Genomic DNA, 17,605 nt, shown 5'->3' with positions numbered 1-17,605 from the left:
GAAAATCGTAACACATTTCAATTATTGGTCTTTTAATCATTTTAAAAATATTAACCAAGATATTTTTTTGGTAATTAATTGAGGTCAAACACAAGTATATAAATGTGTAGTAGAACTTTATCAAGGTTAAAACCATAGACTATATATATTGTAATAACTGAAGTGAGGCAACTCAACGAGACATAGACGTTTATTTACACAAAGACATGACAAACGCAAAGGGGCATCTGCCTTGAGCACAGCATCTCCATTTTGGCTCTCTCTCCTTGCGGAAATCGTTAGTCTCTTCATGTCAACATCCTGTTCTAGTCTGGTTACTAGAGGTGCGCATCTCTGCACTAGCCTGGATGGTGGTGCGCATGGCAAATACATAACAATATATACAGGAATGCCAACTATGCGCACCAAGCCTATGTTTCTCAATTAAATAAGTGCCGTCCACCGAGGCGTCCTTGGTTGCATGGTATTATAGGTAGAGTGACTTCCGGTGAATTTGTTTACTATATAAAGAATCCATCACTAAAGATTTTAATCACCACTTTTACACCAAATGATGAATGTTAAGTCAATTGTCATAGATAATTTTTCAGAGGTTTACCTTTACCTTTACCTATCCCTTAGTCTGATGGACCGTTGGGGCACCAGGCAAGATTTGTCGACCGTCTTTCTCCATTCCTCCCTTTTTTTTTTGCCTTGTTTAGAACCTCTCTCAATGGCAGGCCCGTCCATTCTTTAATGTAGTCCTCCCATCGCTTTTTCTGTCTGCCTCTTCTTCTTCCCTGGCACTGTTCCCTGAAGGAAGGTCTTTGCGAGTCCGTAGATCTTGTAATGTGGAGATAGGCTTTCAGCTTTCATCTTTTTACGATAGTTAGCAGGTCGTCATGGGCTCCGATCGCTGCAGTAACCCTGTCTCTGATTTCTTGGTTTGTGATGCGGTCTTTGAATGTGATGCCTAGGATCCTTCAGAGGTATGTGTACACAAATCAATTTGTGACTTAAATCTATAAATGTAAACTTATTTTCTTAGCCAATATAGACTAATATATTAGTCCAGCATGTAGTTCGTGTAATTTCTTGTTTACGACATTGATTAAAACCATGTTCTTGAGAAAGATTTAGTATGAGCTAAGGCACATTTATATGCTCTTACTATATTAGGCCTAAATGAAATTTCGTTTATAAGTTTAAAAATAGTTCTATATTAGGCCAATGTGTAATGTGAAAGTAACAGATGTAGGCCTATAAAGTGGTCTTCAAGTTGAAGTGTAAGCAAAATATTGTTATAACTCTGCCATTCGCACCGCCAGCTAAGCTAGAAGGTGCGCACTGTAATAAACTAGACTGAGAAGGATGTCAACATTAGGAAGAGAAAGAGAACGATTTCCGCCCAAGTAGAAAGCCAATATGGAGATGCTGTACTCAAGGCAGATGCCCTTTGTGTTTGTCATGCCTCACTTAAGTTATTACAATTGGTGTCAGAAGTGGGATTATAGGCAACTCAACGAGAGGAGGTAGGCTGTGATTACAATGACATATTTGAAGCTTTTACATCAGCTCTCAATTAAAGAGCTAAGACAAGATCTTCAGTACCGAGGTTTAAGACCCGTCGGTAGCAGAGAAACGCTCACAGCTCGTCTCCTGCAAGCCTTAGTCGAAGAAGAAGAAGATCCGGAAACCTACCAATTTGAATTTGAACCTGGGATTGTTGAAATCATTGGCGAGTACCAGGTCTTTAGGGATGCATTTAATGAACCATTGAACATGATTATGAATATGATGAGGAGCACGATGTGGAACAAAGTAGATGAAAGTGTAATGCAAGTAGAAGACCGAATAGACCAAAGTGATAAAATTGTGTCGCAAGCAAAAGGATAAATAAACTCGTTAGGGAAGGAGCAGGACTGTGGCTGCACAAACAGTGGTGATGGAGGCGCTAGGGATTGGAGCGCTGTCTGTGACTGTGTTGTGGGCAAGTCTGGCGGGGATGACTGTCAGGGCGAGAAACGTGACAACGATTGCTGCGACGATCTCAATGGGATATACAGAATTGAAAGAAAAGAAACAAATGAAGAAACTAGAGAAGTCTGTTATGTGCCTGAAACTTTTGTTCCTGGTATACCTGCAACGAGGCGGACAGATCAAGACAACGTTGGGTCTGCGTCCAAGCTTTCTGCTGTGGACCTTAAAGACCTCTGTTTATCTGCACGTACATTTGACGGGACCTCGAACCATGAAAGCCTCAAGACCGTTTCTGATTCCTTGCCTTGGATGACGTCGGGTGAAATTGTGAATACGGGCCCCAACAATGGTCGAGACAGAAACAACGAATTTGACTTTGGCAGCCGCATAAGAGAGAACTCGATGCTTGGCAACTGCATCCAGACGATTGACATGAACTGTATATGCAGCGCCATGCGGGGACAGTGCCCATGCCAAGAAACCCAGCTACAAGGTCTGAACTTAACAGACTTTTGTACTTCTGCCTACATCAGTGAAAGTGACTTGAACGATGGTGAATTAATTCTAGCAGAACCTGATGCAGTGATGGATAAACATTTGCTTATGGAACATTACAAGGGTGCTTCATGGGCATACCTTACAGATGAGGCTGAGAAAGACTGTGTTTGAAACCATGGCTACCTGTGGGCCTACAACTGTGTCACGAGACGTCCATGGAAAACGTCCGCTGACTTGGCGTCTTAAAACAATGTCCCTGGAAACTACAGTGATCGCCACAACCTCCATTTGTGTTAAGTGGCTGGCATCAGAGACTATCGTCATTAATTCAAAGCAGCGACCACGACATCGTCTCAAGCGTAGACTGGCCAACTGGAAGAAGAGGAAGCGACGGTCGCGGAGTACTGTGCAGATGGCTTCGTGGGCAACAGGCTCCCTGCCGTCTGTGGCTCCCACCGATCGACCTCCACCTGAACCGGCAAATCTCCACTGCACTGTTTCTTTTCCGGACGAAAAGCTCTAAGAAGGGGAGCAATGTTATAACTCTGCCATTCGCACCGCCAGCTAAGCTAGAAGGTGCGCACTGTGATAAACTAGACTGAGAAGGATGTCAACATTAGGAAGAGAAAGAGAACGATTTCCGCTCAAGTAGAGAGCCAATATGGAGATGCTGTACTCAAGGCAGATGCCCTTTGTGTTTGTCAAGTCTCCGTGTAAATAAACGTCTATGTCTCGTTGAGTTGCCTCACTTAAGTTATTACAATATGTTTGTTTGAAAAAAGACTATATATGTCATCTATTTATATGTTTCTCTCTCTTTCTCTCTTGTTTTTTTCTACGTAGCCTATGTATGTCTCCTTTAGTCTCGAAAGAAAATGGATGCGCTCAGATGAATTACTGGTGTTGGTTTATTCTGTGACGTTTCATGCCCTTTTTTCTGTCTTGAAGAGACATATTGTAAAACTGAACTATTTACCTGCAGCTGTCAAATAATTTACTAGCCATTGTAATATTTATTGCAATAAACGAAACAGAAAACCTATTGTAGTAGATATCCTTCAGAGACGCTGGAGATTGATAGGTCACACACTTCGCAAGCCTGCATCCAACATAACAAGGCAAGCCCTAATCTGGAACCCCCAAGGAAAGAAGAAGATTTGGAAGCAGATGCCAAGCAGGTGGGCAAGATATGGTGACATCTGGAGAGACTCGCCCAGAACCGAGACTCATGAAGTAAGATGGTTGGTGGCTTATGCTCAGGAAGGGACCAGATGAGGTAACCCCTTGAATTAATCTCGCTAAAGAAAAGAATCAGTGTTCCACTAAATACTCAGAATATCCGAAGTTCTCCGTTAATGAAAAAGATTCGGAAACACTACCTTAGCCTGTCGTCGGGCACCACACATGATCTTTCGGTAATTTTTGTCCATTCTTCTCTGGGTTTTCTTCTTTTTTTTTTTGCTTTCAATGGAATTTCTCTTAATGGCAGTCCAGTTCATTCTTTGATGTGTACCAGTTGATTTATTAATATATACATAAACTTTTGATTATAATATATCATTTATACTCAAATACTTGTATACATGTATCACTAGCACATCACATCGAAGAAAGATGTGGAATAGCTCCTGTCGTCATTCTGGCTCCTATGTTGTAAGTATGTGCGAGAGAAAAAGTTTTAACTTCATGCACAAACAAAGCAAACTATAAGAATCATTTTTTTTTAAAAAATTATCTAAGGGGAATAGTCTCACTCTTAGAATATACTATACCACATAATATAGAAGTTATTTCTCATAAGCCACATCAAACAAAATAATTAATTATCTATAATTAATTTACTAACTGTTTTTTTATTTGGTTCATATTTTATAGGTATAATAAATAATTGTGAAAGTATCAACTTGCTCAGAGAATAATAGTGGGAGAAATAGCTTTAACAGTCAATTAAAGTGACTAATTCCTAGAAACAGAACCATATCTGTTAAAAAATATAGATTAATTTCTTTAGTATATATCAAACACAATAATGAGTTACCAATAATTAAATATATCTTACACTTTTCGTATAATATCCACATTATTCACTCACTATATAACATATGTATGTATATATAATATTTACAGGTGAATTAAATATGTCATTGCTTATCTTACCGTTAAAAAATATTTTTGCAGCTATCCCATGGTAATGATTGTACTATTTTGGTTTTGTTTCCGCAGAAGCTCAGTAAGTATGGCTCACCTCTTTCAAATGGTTTTAATATACAGTTGTTGGATGATAACATTGTCTTTTTAGTTAAGTATGTTTTTGAGAGTCTTTAAATGCACACTACTTGGGCTAAAATTAAATGCTGCCAGTAAACGAGAGATAACTCTTCAGGGCTCATTTGATCTATTGTTATTTTATAACTTTGTTCTCTGGTAATAACAGTTAAGATATTTCTTCTTTCCAACCCTTTACATATGATTCTTGGTAATGTAAAATAAAAATAACCTCCCAACTCCCAGCAATTGACTGTTACAAATTTGCAAACATGGGGTTAGTAAAACAGACATTGCTTTTTATGATTGAAAAGTCCAGTGGGAAATCCGCCCGGAAGTGGAATAGTACCCGATTGGCCGTTGGGAAGGATTCTATTCAACAGTAAGGCGTGGACCTGAAGCTCTTCATTGCTGTTCTGGATTAGAATCTATGTCATAAATAGAGCCATCAATATGAATATGAAGCCGGTAAACTTAACTATATTATTCCATCTCTCCATCTCAATAGTAAAAGAAATAGGCGCCACAAGAAATTATGGAAAATGAGCATTTCTTAATAAAACCATCTTACATATGGCTACCTAAGCGAAAAGTCCAGCTGCTAGTCCGCCTCGAAGTGGCATTTTACCCGTTTGGCCGTTGGGAAGGATTCTATCCAAAATTGGACCTGGAGCTTCCACAATAACAGCGGCCATTGCTGTTTTAGCGTCATATTTTAGCGCAGGCTTCCGGATCCGGCCCTCTATCTACTGTAGAATTTCTTTATAAGGCTACCAGTCTCAGACGCCAGCATTCTAAAATGAGTACAAAAAAAAAAGGATGGCAAGTGTAAAATTAAAAAACTTGGCTTGTATTGAATTGAACTAGATATATAAAGAAATAAAAGGCTGTCGAAGTAAAGTTGTGTAACTTCTTAAAAGAAACAACTTTACGTTTAAACATATCACTTGTGTAAATTTGATTGTGGACATTAGCAGTCTATGTTCGTTCTCTTCAGGTTATGCTTTATGAGAAAACAAATCATTCTTTGGTCCACTGTTGGCTGGTCAGTCCAGTACACCCATCGCAAACAGGGACATTATAAATAAATCTACCGAAACATAAGCCTAAAAGTTTTTCAAGATTAACACCCCGACCTACAGAGATACACGAAATCCGTGTACATATGATACCACAATTATCAATCTTTCTGTGTTCCTCTCTAAGTGTTTAAATATTTTGTGCAATCCTTTCCAGATTTTATTCAAATGTAATATTACTGAAAACAAAATTGTTACAAAGCATTTTGTCACAACACGCTGCTTCAATCAAACAGAGATCACTTTGGTCACACTTCCACAGCATCTTACAATTTTGTAATGTGATAAACAGATTAGTGTCCTCTTCAAAAACCGAGCACGAGGTGTTTCTAGCCTCTTCATTGTTATAGACTACTGAAACTGATGTACATATCTTAATTGACCACCACTTTCGACTGGAAGAGTCGCTAATAATGCATTTAATACACCTGCAAAACAACAATTTATTTTGTTCTTCAACGTCAGTAATTCTACCGCTACCATTAGTACAGAAAAAGTTCCCTATGTTATCATACAATGGAAATGATATCGACTTGTTCGGGAAATATGTTGGTCTTCTGTCACTGACATATATTGTACATTAGAATAGTTGGTGGGAAGCGTGGTCGGGAGACTAAGCACGCTCTAACTTGGCTTTGGCGTGGTTATCTTTAGAAATATAAGAGTTCAGGCCTCCAAATGAGAAGAAAATAGTTTATTAGATCTAGATCTATCAATGAAACTAAAGCTTATATATCAATTTTAAAAATGTGTATTACTTAAGGGTATAGTCACGTATATAAGAGAGTAGGCTATATTGGACTCTCATTGATTTAAATTAATAAATAACGCAAAATAGAGTTAAAAAATTCAATTTATTATTCAAATGTCAACATCTGTTTTTTATATATATTTTTTTTTGTAGCTCTGTGAGTTCATGACCCCTTGACGCGTCGCCTTGGTGACAAAAAAAAAGCGATAACATATATTTTATAATTAAAGCAAGCGCGTAAATGTAACTGTTAATATAACATTGTTAGTTTAATTTTATTTAGATATAGATCTAGACTCTAAACAATTCGGATGCCATAGTAGTCTAGTCTATAGGCCTAACTAAACACTTTAAGCTTGGGTCGACCTATATAGATGTAAATCAATACGCTAAAGCCCTTCACATCTATAGCGCATCCGTGACCTTTTTGGTGCGCGATATGAATGAAAAATGTTGTCAACACGGTAAATGTATATGTGTAGATATGTTGTAAAGAAGTCAAGTAATGGTGCGCGCGAGCCATGGAAAAGTGTGTCAATGTAGCTACGAGCCCCCACTTTGTGAGTACTGTGACTCTCGCCTCACCGGGGAACATATCCTCGTTTATTGCCCCAGATACCAGGATGTCAGGGAGAAATATTTAAGAGCCATAACTTAAAAACACTATTAGATAATGTCGACTCTGGGAAGGTACTGGGCTTTATCCGGGATGTGGGGTTGTCTACGAAGATCTGATTTAAGAATTTGTGAACATGTACTATTTACATTAGATTTTTACCAAATTACTAAATTTTTACTACCTTTACTATTTTAACTGTGAATAGACCTTGATTTTAATGATTTAACTCAGAGGTGGGGAAATTACGGCCCGCGGGCCACATGCAGCCCGCTGAAGTGTTTTATGCGGCCCGCGAATACCTACAGAAATCATGTGTACCCACAGTATATACATATAAAAATGCTAATCTATTAAAAATAATTCTATATTTCCCTACAAATTATCGAAACTCTCTCATTATATAAATTCAAAGACACAATCTCAGGCCAGTATTTCTTCAATGCTTTGAAGAACTGTGTTGAATTTTGGGTATGATTGGAACAAGATGGCAAGTGTAACAACTGATGGAGCTTGATCTTTGACTGAGAAAAACTTTTTTTTAAAAGAATATCCCAACCATAAACTCTAAACAGAAAAGTTTGCACAAAGCTGCATGAATTCTCATCATATTATGCGAAAGAATAAATATTAGACTTACGGTCATAACCACAAGCAGTATAGAAAAGTACTTGTAGATATATAAACTAAATATTCCGATGCATCCGCTGGCTTAGCATGGGCAAGGTAATGAGAAGAATATAAATTCTCAAAGTAGAAATGTCCATATTGTTAGAAGGATATTGACTGTGACTTTGAAACTAATATTTCTAATGAAGAGTGGAAGATATTTTACGTTTTTCATGGTAGCTATTGCAATGGGCTGCTTGCTTATATAATGCATGTTAAATTTTTCAAACAAGGCTTTCCAATTTCTCCAGGCCAGCAGTGGAAAATAGGTTTTGTCATTTTCCTTTGTTGAAAGGTGAAAATATTTCTAGTGAAATGGTTAATATTACCAGACTTATTTGGATTCCTTAATTATGAAATTTATGAAGGCAAATTATAAGACGTCAAGAACAAGTTTTCAATACCATCAGCTAACCATTTAGTGCATAAGCTGATTCAGCTCCAGAGAACATAACGCCATGCAAATTATAACCTGCAAGAGAAGTTCAAGTCAGTACTTCCACTGTAGCTTAATGGGTGCCAGAAGCTGTATTTCCACACTTTAAAAAAACTTTGCAGCTAAGTTTTAACATTATTTTGGTACACATACATATGTGAACAAGTATTTTTCTTGTGGAAAATAAACAAGTGTAATAACAGGCCGATAGTGAACGACTATAATTTGACAGCAGTCACAAGTATAACAACTAGAAAGCTAGCTCCACAATTCAGGAACATTACGCACGAGTGTAAATAGTTAGATTCCTCACATTAAGTACAACTGTACATTTGTGGTGAAATGTAATATGAAAAGACAATAGCAAATTTAAAAAAAATTGTTAAATTGGTTTCAGAAATTGCTAACTCTAGTAATTCCTCAATTTGAAATGTGAAAAAAAGGAAAAGTGAATGTATGATACAGTATAAATCTGAATTAAAAGACATTATACAGTTAACTAGCGTATTTTTCTAAGTTGTAAGTATACACACACACACACACACACACACACACATATATATATATATATATATGCGGCCCCCCATTCCCAAAATTTTGTTAATGCGGCCCTCGATACAAAAAGATTGCCCACCCCTGATTTAACTGTATAGAATTTAGCCCTTGTTATCTAGAGAGAGAGAGAGTAGTCCTTAAGGGAATGCAGGCACGACATGGCCTAAAATTGTGCCAATGTGCTTAAAACCAAAACCAAACCAAACCAAATCAATGTAGCTAAAGCTATTCACATTTAGAGCGAACGATTTTATGTAAAAAATGTTTTGTAAACTCAAATTTGAAGGTAAATTTTCATTAAAAAAATGAAATGAATAGACACTAATTTGTATGTTCATGTGTAAAAGTACAAAATTATGTTTTTTTTTTTAATTAGGGCTAATTTAAATCTAAGAAATTTTCCTCTCTGTGCATGCGTGACCTTTTCGTTTGGTCTCATTATTTAGTCACATCATGTAAACATGGCCTAGATCCATAAATACTATAGCATTAATAGAGTCGAACAACTTTATTTTTTTTAGGGTCTTAAGTTTGTTTTAGGGCTACATTACATACACTACGGTTTAAGTTAGTACCCAAGGAACACTCCTGCCAAGTTTTATCAAGATTGGTCAAGCGGTTTTGATTTCTCTTTGTCACATTCATACATACATACATACATACACACATACATACATACATACATACATTCATACATACAATACATACATACATACATACATACATACATACATACATACATACATACAATACATACATACTTTATAGTATAAGATATATCTATCAATATCTATATATCTATATTTATGTATATATATCTTGAACAATTCAAATTGGTGTTGTAAAATGGAGGGAGCAAAAGATCAAGTATAAAAAAAAATGACTATACAAGAGAGAGAGAAATTGGAAATATGTATAACATAGTCAAACTACAAACCTTTTATTAAAGCTATGTAGCTTTCTCAGCTCTGCTAAAAGGTCCTGCTTATGTTGATACTACAAAAACATGAAAGACACAGATTTGTCTATTAACCTACTAGAAGTTGTACAAATATATTATTTATATATGTATTAGAAATGCCTATTATAAATGGGCTAGGATAATAAATATTACCTTCAAAATACGAAAATCGGCAATTTATCACATAACTAGTACAGATTCGCACACATTTGTAGCGACACAGAAAGGGGAAAAGACGCTATTAGTTTTGTGAGAAATGTCGGTCCGGCTGTCCGTTCGTCCCGTTTAGGTCTCGTAAACTAGAATAGATAGTGAAATTCAGACTTCACAATATTTTAGAACATTTAAAGTTCTGATGCAACGGCTACTTTTTTCTTTTCTGAAAGCGAAAAACCTAATTTTTTAAATCACTTATGCAAGCACCTTTTTTTTTTATAAAAATACACCATTTTTACAACTATTAACTATTAAACACTTAAACACTTGAGGCTCTTTATTAGGGAAGACATTAGTTTGCCATATTTTTAACACATTTATGCAAAAATTGTCAAAAATTGTGTTTTTATATTTGTATTGTAAGTTCTGTTATACTAAGTAATATATTTACATACGAACAAAGTTTACTATTTTTAAAGAGAAAAAATCTATTTAATATGCATTATAAGTTAGACACAATTTAAAACAAATCTTGTACACTGCATATTCTACAAATTTTCTCTTCTTCCACTCTTAGGGATTCTATTAAGAGAATGAGACTTCTCACTACAATTAAATCAATAACAAGATATCAGTTAGGCCAGGTTTACATCTAACTTTACATTTATTTATCTTATCTTATCTTATATAATACTTCGAAAAAAAAAAGATGATTACGTCCTGCGCGTCATGCTTTTAGACATGCATATTAACCAATGACTTAAATTCTGCCAAGTCACTGGTTTTCCTGGCTAGCTCAGGCAACCCATTCCATGCTCTAATAGCACTAGGGAAGAAGGAGTATTTGTACAAATTTGTCCTAGCATATGAGACGAGGAATGTGCCTTTATCTTTGTGTCTTTCAGAGTATTTTATTAAATTTTGTTTTTGTATTTGAAGATTATGGTTCAGTGTTTCATGTATAATTGCTACTTTACTTCTGAGTCTTCTTATTTGATTTATAGAAATTTCTTTTAATAAACCCTAATGGTTTGTTTGATTTTTTTGTAGTTTCATCAATATGTGGATTCCATGACAGTTTTTCATTTATTATAACACCTAGGTATTTTGCGTTTTTAGTCTGTGTTACTGGTTTGCCATGAATAAGATAAGTGGAATTAATTTGTCTTAGTTTTTTTGTTACTCTTAACAACTGACATTTTACTGGGTGGAAAGACATGCTCCAATTTGATTCCCATTTCTGTAATTCATCTAATTCTCTTTGTAAAATATGTGTCTTGTTTTTTTTATTGTTCTATATATTATGCAATTGTCTGCAAATAATCTAACTTTTGTTCCTGAAGTAATGCAATTTGGTAAATCATTATGTAAATTAAGAATAGTAGTGGACCTTAGACTGTTCCTTGAGGTACACCTGAGTTTACTGTTATTGGTGTTGATTTAGAGCCATTTATTATTACAGTTTGTTCTCTCCCTATCAGAAAATCTTTAATCCACTGATGCAATGGACCATTAATGCCGAAATATTTTAATTTTTTAAGCAAGCTATGGTGATGAACTTTGTCAAAAGCCTTTGAAAAATCTAGTAAGATAGCATCTATTTGTTCACTATTATCTAAACCTTTCGAAAAATCATCAATTAGTCCTATTAGTTGTGTTTCACATGATCTATATTTCCTAAAGCCATGTTGGTATGGGGTGAGGACATTATGTTTGTCTAAGTGGTTTATGATATCACTACATATTATGTGTTCTAGGATTTTACATGTGATGCTGGTAAGTGAAACTGATCTGTAGTTTCCTAGGTCAGATTTTTCTCCTTTTTTAAATAGGGGGGTGACATTAGCTTCTTTCCAGTCCTTTGGTACTCTGCCCTGTTAAGCGATGCCTGAAAGAGTATTTTGAACACTAGGGCTAGCTCATTGCTTAGTTCTTTGAGTAGTCTAGCTGGAATACCATCAGGTCCAGACGCTTTATTTGGTTTGGCGTTGGCTAATAGTTTTTGAATTCCATTTTCTTGTACTACTATATCTTCTATGTTGTCCTTTTGGTTCAAATTCAGTAATATGTCTTTGTCTCCTGGGGCTTATAATGCTGATGCAAAGTATTTGTTTAGGATGTTTGCTTTAGTTTCATTATCATTATGTATTATGTTATGTTCATTTTTTAATGACGCTATGCCTGTCGTTTCCATTTTCTTAGACTTAATGTAATACCATAGGTTTTTGTTGTTATCTTTAGATATTACATTGTTTATGTATTCACTCTGCAGCTGTCTGCTTACTTTTTGGGTTAGGAGTTTAATTTTTATATACTTTTGTAAACTCTTTCTGCCTTAGTTTCTTTAAATTTTCTATATAGATTTTCCTTCTGTTTACAAAGCTTCTTTAGTCTATTATTAAACCAATATTCATTTATTTTGTATACCTATTATTTAGTTGGTATATGATTTTCTATAATGCTTTTAAGATGGTTTTTAATGAAATTCGAAAAGTCATCGACTGGTTGGTTAATGTCTTTTTCTAATAAAAATGTTTGTTGAAAATTTAATGCAGCTTGGAGTAGTTGTGTTAGGTTACATTTATTCCAGGGTATAATTGCTCTTTTGGGTTTTGTATTGGCTACTGCTTCTATCTGACAGTGTATTTTTATGATCTCATGGTCTGATAGACCAGGGATAATATCATATCATATATCTTTTGCTTTGCGTAGGTGGACCATGATTCAGTGCCATACAGCTGTGTACACATAACGCATGCCTTGTAGACTTCCATAGGCTGGAACTTACTCTGGTTATAGTAAGACCGAAGAAATTTTTTTTTTAATTAAGTTTTTTATGCTTATTTGTCTTTCAAATGTTTATTTATTTGCTTCCCTTATATACCATGCTAAATTAGCAGTGCATCACATTTAATATCATAGAATATGTATAGGAAACTGATGATGGCTCACAAAGTAAATAACGTATATTTTTTTATGTATTATCATTTCAGCTGTCAAAACATATAAGCATGAAAGTAGTGCTATATAAAAGCAATATTTTATTTTAATTTTAAACACTCAGCTTCTCATTTTTAGATTTATTATAATTATAAATAATGCCAAGACGAGTCTCCCTTTCAGCCCACATCTCAAGATTTATAATTGATAAACTAGTCTGTCACAACACTTTAATAGATGCAATTAGGCTTTGGTTAAGACATAACGGGCATCAAAACCTTTCATACACATTCAAAATCACCATCTCATGCTGTCTATAGGGCATTAGTTTCATTCTAACAGGGAAAAAAATAAGATGAAAAGTAATAAAGTAGAAATAAAAGGGGTGGAATGGAATGAAAATAAACTGTGACAAATGTTATCTTTGAATCTTTGAGCTTGTTTCTTTATTTTTTTTGTTTTCTTGTATACGCTTTTGGTAGTCATTTGAGAGAATCAACTTTTTTTAAATGACCCAAAGCAGTTATTTTCATTTACTGTGTTATATGTTAAAAGGGTTTCATTCTGCTTTTAATGTTTTTTTTTTAAATCTTGTGTTTCAATAATGTCCTTTTTCATATATTTGTTAATATATGCAGCTGTAACTATAGAATATTTGGTCTATGGTTCTAAGATGTATAATTACAAAAATAGTAATATGTTGAAATGTTTCAATGTTATCATGAATTGGAGTCTAAATAAATTGATGATTAAAATATATAACTTGTAAAAGTTTTTATCTAACCTTTTTTTCTGATTCTGTCAATTTCACATTTGAAGAAAAATCTTGGATATTCTTTAAGGAGTTTTTTCTGGCCAAATTATGTTAGAGTTTATTTGTACTGTTATTTGTTTTAAAGCTTTTTATCTAGGCTTTGTTTATATTTTTTCAAACATTTGTTGTCAGTGTCAAACACATTAGAGTTAGCAATTTAAGCTTACGTAGCTAGTTTCATTTTAATCAAAATGCTAAACAATAATTTATACACTTGTGTTCACCTGTATCTCTTAGATTTAGATAGATAGAAGTCTGATCTGCTCAGCCTAAGGTACTGAGAACTGAATCAGTTCAGCCTAAATTGATAGCACTAAGTCCTGTTATTTTTAAAATTGGGTCTTTAGTTGTAGACCAAGTTATGGATAGCTACTCTGAAGAAAAAAAAATGCAATATTAAGATTTTCTTTTTTAACTAGTTATAAAAAAAATGTATATTCAACTTCTATTTTCTCTCTCTATGGGAGTTGGCTGATTGGTGAAGCACGTCTGATTTGAGGAATCTTGGGTTCAAGTCCTGATGAAGACTGGGATTTTAAATTCTAAGATTTTTTGATGCCCCTGAGTCCACTCAACCCTAAAGGGTAACATATTAATTGGGGGGAAGTAAATGGTGGTTGGTCATTGTGCTGGACACATGATACCCTTGTTAACTATGCTTCATAGAAATACATGATCTTTACATCATCTGTATATTTTAACAAATTTTTAAAAGGTGTACTTATTTATTTTCTCTCTTTACATCCTTTATCTTCCTCTTTATTATTATTTTTTTTTTTATATTTAATTGTGATATTTTTTAAGTGTATAAGCATTGAAATAACTTTTAAAAAATCTAAACACGAACATCTTTGAACAGTTCATTACTTCATTTTTTTACAGTTAGACTTATAGTTACAATTAAATTCTTTTTTTTTTTTTGTAAATAAGGAAAAAATGGTGGGTTCCTGGTAATGTGGTATTCACTTCTGAATGTCGTTACAATGGTTCTAAGTTGATACCCTGCTGGCTTGAACCCCCTTACGTCCTGCAGGAGATGTGTATTAAATACAATTTTTGGAAATGTACTTTATAAGACTTGTATTCCAAAATCAAAAGTACATACACTTGTAGGATTCAGTTTTTTGTTTAAATCTTTATTCATGGAATAATAAACCAACACAAATATAAGGATACAAGATATCAAGACATAATTTTCATTCAATTTGTATCCTCCACAGCAGGCAGACTTCAACCCCGTTTGCTTGGAATTCGGAGGCTTTTGGAGAAAATGTGATAAAAGTTGAAGCCTCATTTATTCTAGACAGCATTCCATTTTTATAAATGATTACATGGCTCGTTTCGCCTGCCATCTTTCTCTAGTGGCGATACGTAATTAGAGTTCTTAGATCTGAAAACATGTTTTCAGTAAAGGTACTACTATAGCTTCAGCGATATCCTCCCGACCAGTAGAAACAAATGTCTTCAATGTTTTCGGTTTTAATACGCAGTCTGGTATTGCCAATCCTTGTTTCTGAAGGTAGACGTGTGTCATTTATTTCAGTTAATAATGGGGCTTGTAACCAGAGATACGTAAAAAAAAATATAAAACAATAAGCACTTTTTGTTTAATTTATATTGCAACATAAATTAAAAAAAAAAACAACAAAAAAACAAAACCTTACTACTCGGTCGCAAATCAACAAAATTCAAAGTTAAAATTATCGTTAAAAATGACACTTAATAATCACCCTTTGTTCATCCGCATTTTCTTTTTTAAACATTTATCAGTAAAGGATCCAGTAAATAACACCATGAAGCCAATATGTTGTTACATTTCGGGCTTCTGTTCAGCCACCGTTCAAAATTTTTAGACATGATAATGTGCTAAAAAAATGTGATCTACTAATGAGGCCTGTTTTCAATGAAACAAATGGCTACATCTGTAAGACTTTTTATTTATTTTTGACACGATCGTTTAAGGTCTTAAAGAAAATCAGTATTGTATCATTTAACAGGTCTTTTTTCCCCTTCATTTTATGAAAAGCACCCATAAATCTTCAATGAACTCCCTAAAGAATTCCTAAATTTAAAGTCACTGTCTCAACGATGTATCTATTAATTAGAATAATACCAAACAGTTATTTCCCTTTCCACTAGCGGATCCAGAACGTTTGAGTGGGGGGGGGGGGATTTTTTTCCGAAACCCTAGCGCCTAGTAAACCCTAACCATATGTATAAACGCATATACACAGCCAAGCATTTCTTGCATTTTTCTCTGCAAAAAAAAAAGTGCATTCTCCTGACATCTACAGCTCATTATTCATCCTATTAAAAAAGGCAGGTCAAATTTTGTAAAATAAAGTAACTTGGGGGCAAGGGTCAAACCTGAATTGTTACTGACAATCGAGGCACAAGTGTATCTTTATTAGGCTTTTTTATCGTAATATCTCAATGTTAGGCGAGACCTCTTGTAGTAGGCTTTTTTTGGACAGCATAAGACATAAACTGAACGATAGTTAAATTCTTAAAGATATCTAATTTTAAAGAACCTTTGAACAATGTTTTACTTGATAAAATATTCTAACATGAATTTATAGGCCCCAACTATATTGCTAATACAACCGATAGATTTTAGAATTTAGTGCCACTTTTCAAGAGTTTCCCGTTAAAAATTTAGTAATCACGGATATTCCCGTTCGCTGTTTTTTGAAAGGAAAACCATAAGTGTGACGTTCCCATGGTTTTCGTGGTTGATATTCTTATATACTAATGTTTAGTATAAGCAGGACTGCCGATACTTGGGAGTAAATTAATGCTAAAATGTTGATAAGATATGAGTTACAATGACGTAAAATTACATACATATATACATATATATATATATATATATCAGTGGCGTAGCTACCAATGTGCGGGTGGTGCGGGGGCCGCTAAGGGCACCAAGTGGAGAGGGGCACCAAAATTCCCCCAGTGTGTATTAATTTCCCATTCCGTGAGCTTTTCAGTAAAAACGACAAATTGTATGGACACGAGAAAACATAAACTACTGTATTTGAAACATGAACTAACGATTTATAAACTAGTCATGTCGCTATTTTGTTTCATCTCCTTGACTATTTCTTCCATACAATGTAAGCTATAGAACAGTTTGAATCTAATTTACTAGATTTATTTCGGACAAACGGTACATGTTGTTACTACACTGATCGATGCTTTGTAATATAAAGAAGAAGAAGATAGGCCAACCTTTTTTAACTTCATTGTTTAGTCCATTGGTTTAATCTAGATATTGAGTTTACAAATATATTCCTAAACTCTAGCTCTAAACTATTGTCTTAGTTTATTCATTTCTCTATGATTCTTAATAGTTTAATTTTGGAAATAATTCCATTGTAATGTCAATTTTTTTAAATAAGCTAACCTTTGTTTTCTACGAGTTTTTTTTAACTGACTAGTTAATTGTAATACTGTAACGTAAACAAAATGATGAACAGTGCTCAAGACTGACTAGTCTGGCTGGCGCCTCAAAACCTTTTTAAGCTCAGACGGAGAAATCGGCATCGCTGGTTCTGTCCGGTCTGTGTAGACTATAAGGGCCCCATACCCAGATCTATCGGGGTCCCTCATTACCAACCCATCGGTATAGCAGAAAATGGCATCTGATGGGTAGGACTTTAGTGTTGCTGATGCCAAGTTTTGGAGTATGGCAGGTGCTAATCGCCTCTTGGTGGCTCCCTCTTGCCCTATAAGGGACATATTTATTTGTGGGGCCGGCAATCTCCTCCACGGAGGGCAAGTATTAATCCTTCTAATAGGAATTCTATCAGTGGAGAGCCCATATGATTTTGACAAATTGGCCGCAATGTGGAGGAACGATCGCATTTTTATGCGGTTCCTCTCTCTCCACTGTTGCACTAAGATTGT

This window comes from Biomphalaria glabrata, chromosome 14 (assembly GCF_947242115.1).
Source record: "Biomphalaria glabrata chromosome 14, xgBioGlab47.1, whole genome shotgun sequence".
NCBI classification, from domain to species: Eukaryota; Metazoa; Mollusca; class Gastropoda; family Planorbidae; genus Biomphalaria; species Biomphalaria glabrata.
This window is presented reverse-complemented; position numbering follows the sequence as displayed.